Below are 14,562 nucleotides of genomic sequence, written 5' to 3' on the forward strand. Positions count from 1 at the left end.
CTAACAAGAGGTTTTTATATGTGTAAAAGGAAAGAGGGAAATAAAGAATCACCATTATGCAAATCCCCCTAATAATTATTGAAGACAAGATTTGCCAGTGAATGTTAAAATCAGTGTACAAGGGTTATAGGAGAAACATGTCCATATTCTCGAATATATTTCCCAAAATATTTATTAAACACAAGGGTCAAGTTAATAACCTTACACTTGATAAATCCAGCAGATACCAAGTTAACAGAATGATCAAGAAAATATCCCCAGTACTAAAACATTGGCATGATGAGCCCCATGCTATGATATACTAGTAAGGGTACCATATCAATTCTGTGGTGTTCTTTCTGAAAATGATAACCTCATTTCAATCGTGGAAATATATCAGACAAATCAAAGTTGAAGGTCATTCTAAAAATAACTAATTAGTACTCTTCCAAAGTGTCAGATCATAAAAGACAAGGAAATACTGAAAAGACTGAAGTTCTGAAAGAGATTAAGGAGAAATCATAATGAAATGCAATGTAAAATCCTCAGTAGGATTCTCGAAAAAAAAAATAACATTAGTAGAAAAAAAGATGAAATTTAAATGAGGTTTCCATTTTAGTTACTAATATTGTACCAATATTAATTTCTTCTTCCTGATAATTACATGTAATCATATAAGTTGCTAACATTAGGTGAAGCTGGTGAGGAATATATGAATACTCCATGTAACATTTATGCAACTTTTCTGCAAGCCTAAAATTAGTTCAAAATTAAATGTTTCAGAAAATGAGCTTATTGTTTCCATCTGCACATTAACATTACTAAATTAGGGTGTTATATCAGGGATCCACATGATTTTATTCTTTCCCCACATTTGTTTCTATATTTAATGTTGATTATAGATCTAACTCTAGTGATTTATTCATGACAATTCATTACTTTCAACACCTCTTTTCTGCATAGAATAATTATTTCATTTATAAAATAATCTATTTTAGGTTTATACATATCAAAATTATACATTAAAATATCACTTCTTTAATATAATAAACTAATAAAACATCAGTGATATATTCAAACTAGGTGAAAGGAAAACTTCAGAACACATTTTTGTAAAATATTTAATTATCAAATAACCAATTAAGCTAACAATTTCAATTGTGGCTTTCTAACCTAAGTTTAATTAGTTTTGACTTGGAGCTGTGGAAATCTGAGAACTACACATGAACTAATTTTGCAGAAGATGTCAATGAAAATACTCAGTTGAAAAGTTTAAATTATCACCATTTAATTATGACCATTTAAATCAGCTTTTCTGTCTCAATTAAAAATGTATGCTCATTGCATCTTGTAAGAATTATATGTATTTGCACCATTATTTTTCAGATTGTAGGGTTTAAATAAATTCACTTTCTACAGTTGTATTTAAAATACATGCTATCCGCTACATACTAACACTGATGAATATATTTGGTAATCTAGTAAACAAGGACAAACCATTATTATATTGTAATAATATTTAAACAATTTCATGGACAATGACATGTTATAATGAGAAAAGCATATAGTTAAGTCTTATATCTTAATAAATATAAACTATCAGCTATATTTAAAATGCCTTTTTATGTATACAAAATAACACCATAACAGGTATTCTAAAACAATGATATTTTAATTTATGTTACATAAATCCTTCGATTTATTATAGAATTTGTGGGTATATATCGATTTTCCTTACAGTAGTTTTTTAAAACTTAATACTATAGCCTGTGCATTGAACTTCACCAAGCAAGTAAAAGCAGTAAATATTAAAACCTATTTTAGAATTTCTAAAATGAGTTCATTTCTACCACATCAAAGTTTAAGTTTTTTCAATTCAAATTTACATTAGAAATTCAAAAGCTCCTTATATGCATTAAAGATTATTTAATGCATTTTAATCACCACAGGATTCATCAGAATCAATAGGTTAGCAGTAATTGAGGCCCACTATTTATTGCGAGGTTTAAATACTGTGATAGAAAAAACACTTTCCTTAAAATTTTAGATAATTAATCAGATGAATCAGACTACTAGCTAGGGAGAATTCTGTGTTCTTGAATTTTCTTTAGTAAAACAATGTCTTTAACATTTTAAATCTATGCTCCACAAAAAAAAAAAAGTTCAACCGTATGTTTTAATATATTGATTGTATCACTTAATATCGAATTTATGAGAGTTGTCATTGAAATTTGATATTCTTCAATAAGGTATAAAGTATTTAGATTTTAACAATTTATGGTGATTTCTACAGCCTGCTGTTGTAATTTCTGCCACATTTTCTTTTGCTGCTTATGTGAAACTCATAATTAACAAAATAATCTCAGGATTTGTTTCTATGCTTTTGTCAAATTGCTTTTCGTTTAACTCTTTTTTAGGACAATTTCCTAAATTGAACACTCTTTCATGGAAAAAAGTAAATTGGAACCTGCACTTGTGAGGCTTGGAAACTACCACCTAAGATGTTTAAAAGGAAAACTGTTGTTTGCCTCAAAATGTTTATCCTTGGGAAGGAATCAATATTGTGCTGACTTTCTCCCCATACCTAAGTTGGCTTTGCTTCAATAATATTATTTCCCTGTTTAAAAAGTAAAAGTCCGAACAAAAAAACTGTTACTTAAATAAGTTCTTCTCTAATTTATTTGTTCCCCAATGTCACCAGCTCAAAGACATTTACGATAAACTCCATATTGGAAATTGCAAATCTTTCCACATTGCTAGCACTCATGGTCACTTTATAAATTATGTATTTCTTCTTTCATTGTTTCGTGTGCTTATATATATGTGCATGTATATATATATATATATATATATATATATATATATATACACACACACACACACACACACACACCATACCTGTTCAAACATTAATTGTTTACTATTAATATTGTTTGGCTCTATGTCCCCACTCATATCTCATCTCAAATTGTAATCCCCACACATCAAGGGAGGGACCTGGTGGGAGGTGACTGTATCATGGGGGGTGGATTCCCCCATGCTGTTCTTATGATGGTGAGATAGTTCTCACAAGATCCGGTGGTTTAAAAGTGTTTGGCAGTTCCCTCCTCACTCTCTCTCTCTCTTGTCGCCTTATGAAGAAGGTCCTTGCCTCCCCTTTACCTTCCACCATGATTGTAAGTTTCCTGAGGCCTCCCCAGCCATGTGGAACTGTCAGTCAATTAAAACTTTTTTCTTCATAAATTACCCAGTCTCAAGAAGTTCTTTATAGCACTGTGAAAACACACTAATACAACCATTCACCAATGTAGTTTTGCCGGCATAATTTGTACTCTCTCTGCCCCCACTCTCAGAAAAATCATAATACTCCTTCAGTGTTCTAATAATCTTAGACAATGGGCTGTATCTGTTCTCCAGCTTGGGTTTCAGCTCACTATTTACTGCTTTGGTCTCTTGTCATATTGTCAAATGGACATTAGTGGTGGGGCTCTTTAATCCAATTCGAAATGCAGCCACAACATTCAGATAACTTTGGGATTGCTGAAAGAGAAGACCACATACCTACATCTACGATTATTTTTTTCATATATTTAGTCAGAGACACAGTATTTAATGGGACTATCATTAATAGAGCTACCATCCTTGGTGTACATACAACAAATCTTAGTAATTTTTTTTCTCATCTCTTGTATCCCTAATGCAGTGAACATCAGTTGGTAACACTTTTTAAGCTGATAGAGTCTTGTCAGTTTTTTAAAAATAAATCACTTTCAGCTATGCCATTGCCCTTTTATCCAGCAAGTCATGAAGCCACTGTGGGGATTTTTCCAGTGACTAAACATGCCTATCCCAATTACAGATTCAGGTACTGGAGTGAAAAACACAGGATAGACCTCTGGACCCACTGGGCCCACTGTGAGTTTGACCTCAGTCTCCATCTATCACCAGAGCACTTTATGTTCCCTCTCTGGTGGACCACAGTGCAATTTTGGGGGTCCCCACAAATTAGTGTTCATTCAAAGTCAGGGCCTCGTAATCTCCAAAAGTTTAGCTCATTTTATTTTCCCCTATGCAGTCACTCTTGTAAACGGCCACAGCCCTTTCAGGAAGGCTAGATGGAAGATTTATTGTGTGTACATATGGCAGTGGTCCATTATTGCAGAACAGGTAGTAAAGAGTAAATTTGTAGCTGAGAGGCAATAAATTGATAACTGGCACAAAGTGTGAAGAGAATATAGAGCATTTCAAATGAAGGACTTAGACCATTATAATAAAATGTGGCAAAATTTATATCAAAGACAATTTAGTCTCTAAGGAGAATAAATGTCAAATAAGAGGAATGCTTCCTTGAGGAGCAGATATTTGATGCCATATTGTAAAACATTAGAAGAATATATTCACCCCTATTCAATAGTCTTATAAGGTTAATAATATCAAAGGATGTGTCCTAGGAATATTATCCATCCTACCAGGGTTGAAAGTATACTTGACACATAATAAGTTTGTACTGAATCTACTTCTCTTTTCGATGAGCTTAGAATGTACAAATATTTCTAATGATGAAACAGTTTGAAGGCACCTGTTCTGTAGGGGAATAAAAGTTTCAGCTGTGTACATTTCTTATAAAAATAGTATTATTGTACTATAAGCACTTTAATATCTACTTTTCACCTCTCATTTAATCGTCTGTTAACAACTTTCTATTACCATCAGATGACAAATATTTATCAGTTGTCCCCAAACAGATAAACCTTAGGAAATATATTGTTGTAGCCGACATTAATACTTTGTTAATGATAATTCAAATATTAATGAATCTAAAGTAAGTTGGAGTCTTCTTTATTGATGGAGTGTAGTTGAGAATAAAGGAAGAATGAGAAAAAAACAGTTTCATTATTTCTATTTTCAAATATTCTGCAAATGATATATATCTATGAGGTGAATGATAAAATGTGATTTTATACCACTATGAAGGTGAAACTATCAAAAATATTTTCATTTCTTTATTTGCCTGTAACTAAGCTATTTATTAGTTATTATAAGGAAAACAGGAATATCTGCATTAATCAATTTGATGTATTTGTCCTTTATTTAGAAAAAACAAATAAATTGAGCAATTGTAAATCTCTCTGACCCAGTGTTTAATTAATCCAATCTATTACATTTAATAAGAAGAGATAATCCAAATGTTAAGCTTTGTGTTTAATCAGAGTTTGTTGATAAATTGAACATTTTATAGACAGAACACATATAAGAACTGCTCTAGATTATGTAGGCAATTTTCATGATAAAAAAAGCAAATCAGTAAGCATATGTTACTAACAGAGAGAAAACACAGAATTAAGCACATGTACAATACATGTGTGCGCTTAATAACTGAACTAGTGAAAAAAGTGACAAATTTTCTCTATGCTAACCATTAAGCACTGAAGAATTTTTAATTAATTTATTACAGACTATACAAAAAGCCCCTGTATATTGTCGGTTATCTACATGCTCCATAGTCAAATTGAGTAAGATGCAACAAGTAGGTGACTCTAATTTTCAACAGGGTTTTCAGAAGAAAAAAAAAGTATTTTAAGGCTATGCTACAAAGCATGCTCTTATGCATATATCATGGCCAATTGGATGTGGCTGGGTATTTTAGTTCTATTAAAATTATGCACATGCACAACCGTTGTCATATAGATAAAAGCAGCTCTGAAATAATGGTGTTTGACAATGAACCTTATTTAGAGAAGCCATACAACCAGATAATTAACACAACATGATAAGAGAATTGTGGTACTTTTTCCAAACCAGCTAAACTTATTTATGATGATAGAATCCAAATAAAATAGGCTTGGAAAGTAAGTGTTTAGGGAGTAAATTATTTCCTAGCTTATTTTCTTAAAATAGTCAAATTGGCATGGAATTCCTGGAGATTTAGAATATACTCTACCAAAAATGCCCCACCACCTTTGCGTACATCATCTAATGCTGACTCTTCCCATTTTTGCTGTTTTGCTTTTCTCTGTCACTGTATACAACGGAGACCACACTTAGCAGAATCTATTAATTAACCAGGTTAGCTTTGAAGTAAAATGAGAAGCTGTCTGTCATATGAATCTAGCATGTCACTGCACAGAAACAACTCTCTTCCATCTATAAAAAGAAATACTCCATTTTCCTATACAGCTTTCTCTAGCCAAATATTTTGCTGACCAAACTTTGTTTCACTGTTTAAATGGTATTTCTATAAAATCTGTTTAGCTATGCATTATTCAAGAAGTTAAGGTCTTTACTGGCAATATAGCAGGGAGACTAATGATGTTAGGATGGTAATTAATCTTCTTGGAAAAACTTAAGGTTTTATGCATCTTTGTTACATCTAAAAAAGATTTTATATTCCCCCAAGCATAATTGTGCCACCGATGTTTCTGAAACAAAATCAAGATAGGTAGAGGTAAAGAGTTAGCAAGTTTTTGGGTGGTTTTGGAAAAGGCAACATTCAAGTGGAGAAACAAGGATGTAAGTTCTCACTTTGGGCTGCAGTTTCAGGCTTGAGGGTGGGGTTTTGTTAGGGATCTGCCCTTTTCTGCCTAGAATTTCTCTGCTTCCTCTCCCTATCAATAGCCTAGGAAATACCATTCTGGACATAGGCCCTGGCAAAGATTTCATGAAGAAAACACAAAAAGCAATTGCAACAAAAACAAAAATTGACAAATAGGGCCTAATTAAACTAAAAAGCTTCTGCACAGTAAAAGAAACTATCAACACAGTAAACAGATAACCTACCAAATGGGAGAATATATTTGCAACTATGTATCCAGCAAAGGTCTAATATCCAGAATCTATAAGGAACATAAATAAATTTACCTGAAAAAGCAAACAATCTCATTAAAAAGTGAGCAAAGACATAAACAGACACTTCTCAAAAGAAGACATAAACATGCCCAGCAAGCTTAATGAAAAATGCTTAACATCACTAATTATTAGAGAAATAAAAATCAAAACCACAATGAGATACCATCTCACACCAGTAAGAGTGGCTATTACTAAGAAGTCAAAAAGTAATATGGTAATGAGTCTATGTAGAAAACTGAATGCTTATACACTGTTGGTGGGAATGTAAAACAGTTCAGTCTCTGTGGAAAACAGGTTGGAGATTTCTCAAGGAACTTAAAACAGAACTACCATTTGACCCAGCAATTCCATTACTGGGCATATACTCAATGGAAATAAAACATTTTACCAAAAAGATACATGCCTTCATATGTTCATCGCAGTACTGTTCACAATAGCAAAGACATGGAATCAACTTAGGAGCCCATCACTGGTGGACTGGAGAAAGAAAATCTGGTACACATACACCATGTAATACTATGCAGCCGTACAAAAAAAAATGAGATTATGTCCTTTGCACCAACATGGAGGTGTAGGCCATTATCTGAAGTGAATTAATGCAGGAAAAGAAGACCAAATACTGCATGTTCTCACTTATAAGTGGGAGATAAACATTGAGTACACATGGACACAAAGAAGGGAACAAAAGACACTGAGGTTTAATTCAGGGTGTAGGCTGGGAGGAGAGTAAAGATCAAAAACTACCTATCAGATACTATGCTTACTACCTGTGTCATAAGCATAGTGTCTGTAACCTACTGGGTACACCAAAGCCCCGTGACATGCAATTTACCTATATAACAAACCTGCACTTGTACCCTTGAATCTAAAATAAAAGTTAAAAAAGTAAAATTTAAAAAGAGAAGGCTATAAAAACTAGGAAAACAATTTAGGAAATGCAAAATCTGACTTACAGCCATTCCAGAAAGAATGAAAAAAATGATCAAGAAAGTAACAGAAATGTTTTCTAGAGCTAATATTTATGAATCTCCAAATTGAAAATACAATGTAATTACTTTGCACAACAAATTTTAAAAACCTAATGCCAAAGCACATAATTATCTGATTTTTAAATGTTTCAGATAATAAGATTCTAACAGCTCACAGAAACAAAACAAGTCCTATTACAAGAACTGAAAAATCAAATAGAGTTCTCAACAAAAAACAAATAGAGTCACTGGGATCTGGAAGACAATTGTGATAGTAGCTTCATTTGTTACTTAACTGGATCATGCTATGCCTAGATATCTGGTTAAATATGATTTCTGCATGTGTCTATGAGGATGTTTCTGGAAGAGATTATCATTTGAATCACTAGACAGAGTAAAGAGAATTGCTCTCCCGAATGTGGGTAGGTCTCATCCAATCAGTTCAGGGTGTGAATACAACAGAAAGGTGGAGGAAGATTGTATTCGCTGATCTCGCACGTTCCGTTCCGTGCTCCTGGTTCTCAGGCATTCAGAGTCAGAATAGAATCTATGTTATTAGCTTTCCAGCTTCCCAGGCCTTCTAACTACACCAGTGGCTTTCCTGGTTCTCCAGTTTGAAGATGGCAGATTGTGGAACTTCTTGTTTTCCATAACCTCATGAACGAATCCTTCATATGAGCCAATATCTCATGAGTCAATACCAGACACACTGACGCAGACACACACACACACACACACACACACACACACACACACACACACACATTCTATTTGATTGTTTCTTTGGAGAATCCTCACTAATACAAAGATGAATTGTTTTTATCATTCTGAGTAGAAATGCTTTTTTTCAAATATGACTTATATTGCTGGCCACATTATCAATCAAATGTGATAATATAATAAATGTTGTCATGTATAATGTCACACTTACCATCCGTACAGCTTCACAAAATTCTGAAATAATGTGTTCTTCCAAATATGTGTAACTAAACAAGAGAGAGAAAGAGAAGAAGGGAGATCACACACACACAAAAATCCCTAGAATACTGACAAATATAGAATACTGACAAATACTGTCCTGCTGTTCTTGAACAGCAGGACAGCAAGTTCTAGAGAGCAAAGCATTTGAAACAGAGCAAGACATTAGAGGGCTTAAGAAAGGGGTATGAAATAAAATTATGTTTCTGCTTTAAAGCTTATAGGATATTAAATCACAATATCTTATAGAGTTGGAAATGAATTAGCAAAGATAACACAAAAATAAAATAAACAAAAGGAAAATATAAAGACTAACTCCAGTAAAAATAAAAGTTATTCAAGGAGGAGAATATAACTATAGAACTGTTGGAATTTAATATCAGTATAATAACCAAAATACTGAATACGAATTTAACCAGAACTGAAGATGTAATTTTATGTGGAGGATGGATGAAGAAAAATGTGTGTTTGAAAGTGAGATAAAAATTTTTATCTCCCATTAAAAAAAATCACTTAAATGTTTACAAGTAAAGAATAAGGATATGTAAGAATTCTTTTTGTTTTGTCAACATATAGAGATAAATTTCAACACACACACACATACACACAAACACACACACACACACAAATAAATGCACACTTCTAAGTTATTTTCTTCTCTGAAAAGGAAAGTGTTGAGGAAGAGATGAGAGAGGAACTTTAGTCATTGTTATTGTTACTGACGTCGTATTGCCTTCTGCGTTTTAAAAGAGCTCACATTTCATAATGTGACAAAAATTGAAACTTAAATTAATGAAAATTAAAGAATGATTTAATGTTTTCAAAAATACTAAAATCAGTAACTTAAATACCTTTAATATTTAATCTGTCTGCTATCTGGAAATTACAGCAGTAAGTTTAACTTTTTTCATTAATTTGTGAGATACCCTCAACTCTCGATTTTTCATTAATTATCTTCAGCAAATTATTATCCCAGTTTGACATACCTTAGATACTATCCTGCTTAAGGCCTCTTCTCTCCAATACTAGTTGGTAAATTTCCATGGAATGTAAATTGATTTTAATATTAATATTACAAAAAATATAATTAGGAAGTTGACCCTAGAGCACTATCATCAAACTTTTGCATAAAAACCCATAAATTTATGGGCTTCTTCTACACCATAATGAAGATTTTTAAAAAGATGTATTTTTACTTATTTCATCTCTAATGGCATTATATTTAATGATTTATTGGGTTTTTAATGACATTATTAATATTACATGATACTCATCTCTGGTAAAGGCCCCAAATAATTTGTATTAAAATGCTTAAAAATATTGCAGTGGAAGCAAAATTAAACACAATGAACAAATACAAGTCATAAAATATAATTTAAAATGCAATGAATTATTTACCTTTGAACACATCTGTAGGAAAATAATATACAGTCCCAAAATCTTTTTTTAAAAAGTCATGAAATAACTGGTAAATATAAATAATGAGAAAAAAGTTTCTACCGTCAAATTCACAGAACACAGAAATTATTACAGTCATGCTATAATGTTGATGTGAGTACATTAGAAGCACTCACAACTATAACAAACCATATTTTATTCAACAAAAACATGTTACCAAGAAAATTACACGATGGATATTAAGTTGATCAATACATACTTGAAAAAATTATTTTCTTCCTTCTTCTTCCTTTCCTTTCTTTGACAAACAAAAGGATTAGTATTTAATAAGCATTCATCTTGATGTTTAGGAATACACAGATGAATGGGCATGCTTCCTACACCCACCTGACTCACACCATATTTTAGGAACCACTCAAGAAAATAATTGTTTTATATAAAAATTGTATAGGTGCCACAAAAGAGGACCATAATCTCTGTGAGATTAGAAAACTTTGTCTTGTTTCTGGCTGTATCTAGTATCTAAAACAGGCATTGCAAATATTTTCATAAAGTGTCAGACAGTAAATATCTTAGGCTTGCTGGCCTAAGCCTGGCCAGCAACAGTCTCTGTGGCACAGAGTCTCTGGCCTTACAGTGTTGCTGGCAACTGTGAATGCATCAATACACAGAAACAAACTCACCCACTGTGTTGTGGCCAGTAGTTGATTGATCTTTGATCTTGAAAAATGCCCAGCTCATTTTGGTGCTGGTGATAAGCATGTGAGTGATACACATATTTATTCAGTGCCATACCATACTGGTACAACTTCTTACTATCTTTTATATGCACATATATGTGTGACATTGAATTACACATAAAGACAACTGTCAAATAAAGACAAATTCAGCCTTAGATAAGAAGAGACTCTCTTCAAAAAGAATATTGCAATAGGCAGAATATTCTTATCTCATAAATCTGCAAGCATGTGAAAATAAAAAAAGAAAAAGGTTCATTTTGTAAGGAGAGATAAGCAATGCTTAGCAGAAACTTTTAAGGAGAAGTTGAGTAATCAAAAGGGAGCATAATCCTGGTTCGACAGAAAATTTGTCTTCTGTCATTAGCAAGCACACAAGATAAGCTGACAAGAGGAGCAAGCTAAAGTTCAAGGGCCTGTGTGAAAGAGAGATGCCTGACTAATGTTTTGTCAAGATAAAGCAGAGGGTTGGTGACAGACAGTAAGTATTATGTTAGCACTTCTGGATTCTGGAACTCCACACTCATCTGAATTTCATATTACACTGTTAGCTACTCCCTCTCCATCTTTTTTTTTCCCCCCGAGAGAGGATCTCACTCTGTTACCAAGGCTGGCATGCAGTGGCATGATCACAGCTCACTGCAGCCTTGAACTCCTAGGCTAGTGAGATCCTCCTGCTTCAGCCTCCCAAGTAGCTGGGTCTATAGGTGCATGCCACCACATCCAGCTAATTAAAAAAAATTTTGTAGAGACAGGGGCTTCATTATGTCACCCAAGTTGGTCTTGAACTCCCAGACTCAAGCAATCCTCCTGCCTTGGCCTCCCAAAGTGCTGGAATTACAGGCATGAACGATGGTGCCCAGCTCGATCTCTTTGCTGATTCACATTGTCTTAGTGACTCAACATCGGAGGAAATCTCTGAATCACAAAATGTATTCTTCTCTAATTTTAGATAGAGGCCAGGACACTTAAGTAAGAAGGTCTACCTTTCCTGTTTTAAAGTCATGGTTGCATCTACTTTCATAAGAACTTATTGTGTAATGTTTCTGTCAGTAACCTGGGAATAAAGAGTGGATTTTCTCCTGCACTACAGATCATGTGTGAGCTGCTCTTTAATAAATATTTATTTGTGAATTTGACTTTGGTCAGGAACTTGTTTTTACAGTAATGTACCACTTGGTTGCTGAAATTGTACAGGGAGGAATATATAACACATACCTGCCTGTAACCACAGGAGCTGAACACAATTTACCAGAAACAACTTATTTCATCACAGCTTTAGAATTTCCTAACTTTAAACATTTTATTCTTATATAAATGTACAATTTAGTTCTAGAAAACTAAAAAAAAATAGTTTTAAAAGAAATCAAATTAATTCAAAGAAATAAATACACTTTTGCTTTCATCCATGATAAAACAATAGGGGACTCAATTTACTCTTTGACATTAAACAAAACAGCTAGAATATTTTTTAAAGACAGTGTTCAGATATTGAAAAGTGGCCAGTGTCACAATATTAGTGAAAGGAGAAGGGAAATAAGGCAAGCCCTCCAATTATGCTAGCTTTCTGCCCAGAGATAATTTCCAGATAGCAATGTGAATGGAAGAGGAATTTGAGATGATCCAGATGTTTCCTTGAGTTTAGGAAACAGAGTTTAAGAGTTCTGGAAGGCCAAGGCAGAATGCATGGAGTAATTTAATGAGGAAGAGACAGAGAGAGAGAGAGAGATTGAGAGAGAGAGAGAGAGGGGGAGAGAGAGAGAGAGAGAGAGAGAGACAGAGAGAGAGAGAGAGAGAGAACCAGAGAGAGAGAAAATACAAGTGCATATACACTCTGGAGACAGATGATTCTACTGCAGTTTTCAATGCAGTACTAACTAACATGTGTATGAAAAACATTCTAACAGCAGTAAAAGCTTCTCCAGAAACGTGCGTAAAATCCCTAGGGACAGGAAAAGTTTGTAATTCCAAACAGCCAGAGTGGGAAAAACTTCATAATATATGAGAAACTGAGTAGTATACTCACAATGGTATTGCCTTCTTATCATTTTAGCCCTAAAGTCAGCTCTGGACCTCTCTAGCAATGATAAAAGACAGCCTCAAAAGAATCAAACTGTATTTAGTAATTCAATTACATTCCACAACAAACTCCATAATAAAAAATAATCCTTTAAAATATAAAGAAAACATGTATAATACTTGCCACCTGGTTTGAATAGGTGCCCCCAAAAGCCTGTGTTGGAAACTTAGTTTACAATGCACCAGTGCTGGAAGCTGGAACCTAGTGAAAAGTGATTAGGCCCTGTGGGTGGAGTGAATGGATTTATGCCATTAGTGTAGGAGTAGGTTAATTATCTCAGAAGTGAGTTTTTTTTAATAAAATGGAGCACTCAGTCCCCTTTTCCTTTGTGTTCATGTGTTCACTTGCCCACATGATGCTTCCCACCATGTTGTGAACATGGCAAGAAGGCCCTTATCAGATACAGCTCCTTGACCTCAGACTTCCCAGCTTTCAGAGCTGTAAGTCAAATAAGTTTCTGTTTACCATAAATTACCAGGCTCTGGTATTATGTTATAGCAGCATAAAACACAATGCTATTTTATAAAGAAGAAAGAAAAAAAGAATTGGGGATGCAGGGCAGCAGGAAAACCAGAAATGAGACAAATGTTAGAAATAGTAGGCAAGTGTATTCTTACAATAAGTTTAATTTGTTCAAAAATAGAAAAACATGTACCTCATGAGAAATAGAGGATATATATGAGTCATATTGAATTAATATTGATAAAAAATATTGTCTGAGATGGAATATACCCACCAAATGAGACATTGCAGGATTAAAGTTAGGGAACATAAAGGCCTACAAACAGAAACAATTTGAAATGAAACACAAAGAAAAAAATACTAATCAAAATAGACAATCGGTGAGTGGTCTGAAATATCAAGTGGTCAATATAAAATGGTCTAAAATAAGTATAATTGGAATCCCCTCCAAAATAACTAATGGCTAACACTATTTCAAAATTTAATGAAAACCATAAAGCCACAGATGAAAGAATTTTAATGAGCATCAAGAAGAAGACACTTGAAGAAGACTACAGAGATACAAATAATTAATTTTCTGAAAATCAGTGATGAAGAAAAAAATCTTTAAAGCAACCAGAGGAATAATACACATTATGTACAGAGATACAAAATTAAAATAACAGACAATTTATCATTAGAAACAATTCAAGGCAGAATGGTAGAACTATATTTTGAAAGTTCACAAAATGAAGTGTATTTGCATTATGTACCCATCAAAATTCATCCAAATATATTTAGCCAATTCATTTATTGGAATATGTATTTAAAATGTTTCCACTCCTCATAATTGAATCTTACTTATAAATGGAAGATGAGCATTAAACAAAATAAATTTTTGAGTAAATAAAAATGTATTATATGTAAAAGTGTTAAAGACAGAATGAGAAGTATAAGTTTACATTTTATTCAATTTGAAAGAGCTGGATTTTTATTTTGTTTGTTGTTGTTGTTCAATATAATTATTTTTCCTCTTACTTTTCAGTCCTCTTTTTTTTTTTTTTTTTTTTCTTTTTTTTTTGAGACAGAGTCTTGCTCTGTCACTCAGGCATTCTCAGCTCACTGCAACCTCCGC

The 14,562-nt window shown here is 33.2% G+C and overlaps 1 long non-coding RNA gene across 1 annotated transcript in view; it reads left to right on the forward strand.

The window, feature by feature from the left end:
- LOC130541761 (uncharacterized) overlaps positions 1-11,998 on the forward strand; it is a 50,052-nt gene extending 38,054 nt beyond the window's left edge. The window contains exons 3-4 of the long non-coding RNA XR_008955864.1: positions 11,274-11,387; positions 11,859-11,998. This is a non-coding gene — a long non-coding RNA (uncharacterized LOC130541761). The remainder of the gene's footprint in view (positions 1-11,273; positions 11,388-11,858) is intronic.
- Positions 11,999-14,562: the final 2,564 nt, after the last annotated feature.

Source organism: Pan paniscus, chromosome 7 (genome assembly GCF_029289425.2).
Source record: "Pan paniscus chromosome 7, NHGRI_mPanPan1-v2.0_pri, whole genome shotgun sequence".
NCBI lineage: Eukaryota > Metazoa > Chordata > Mammalia > Primates > Hominidae > Pan > Pan paniscus.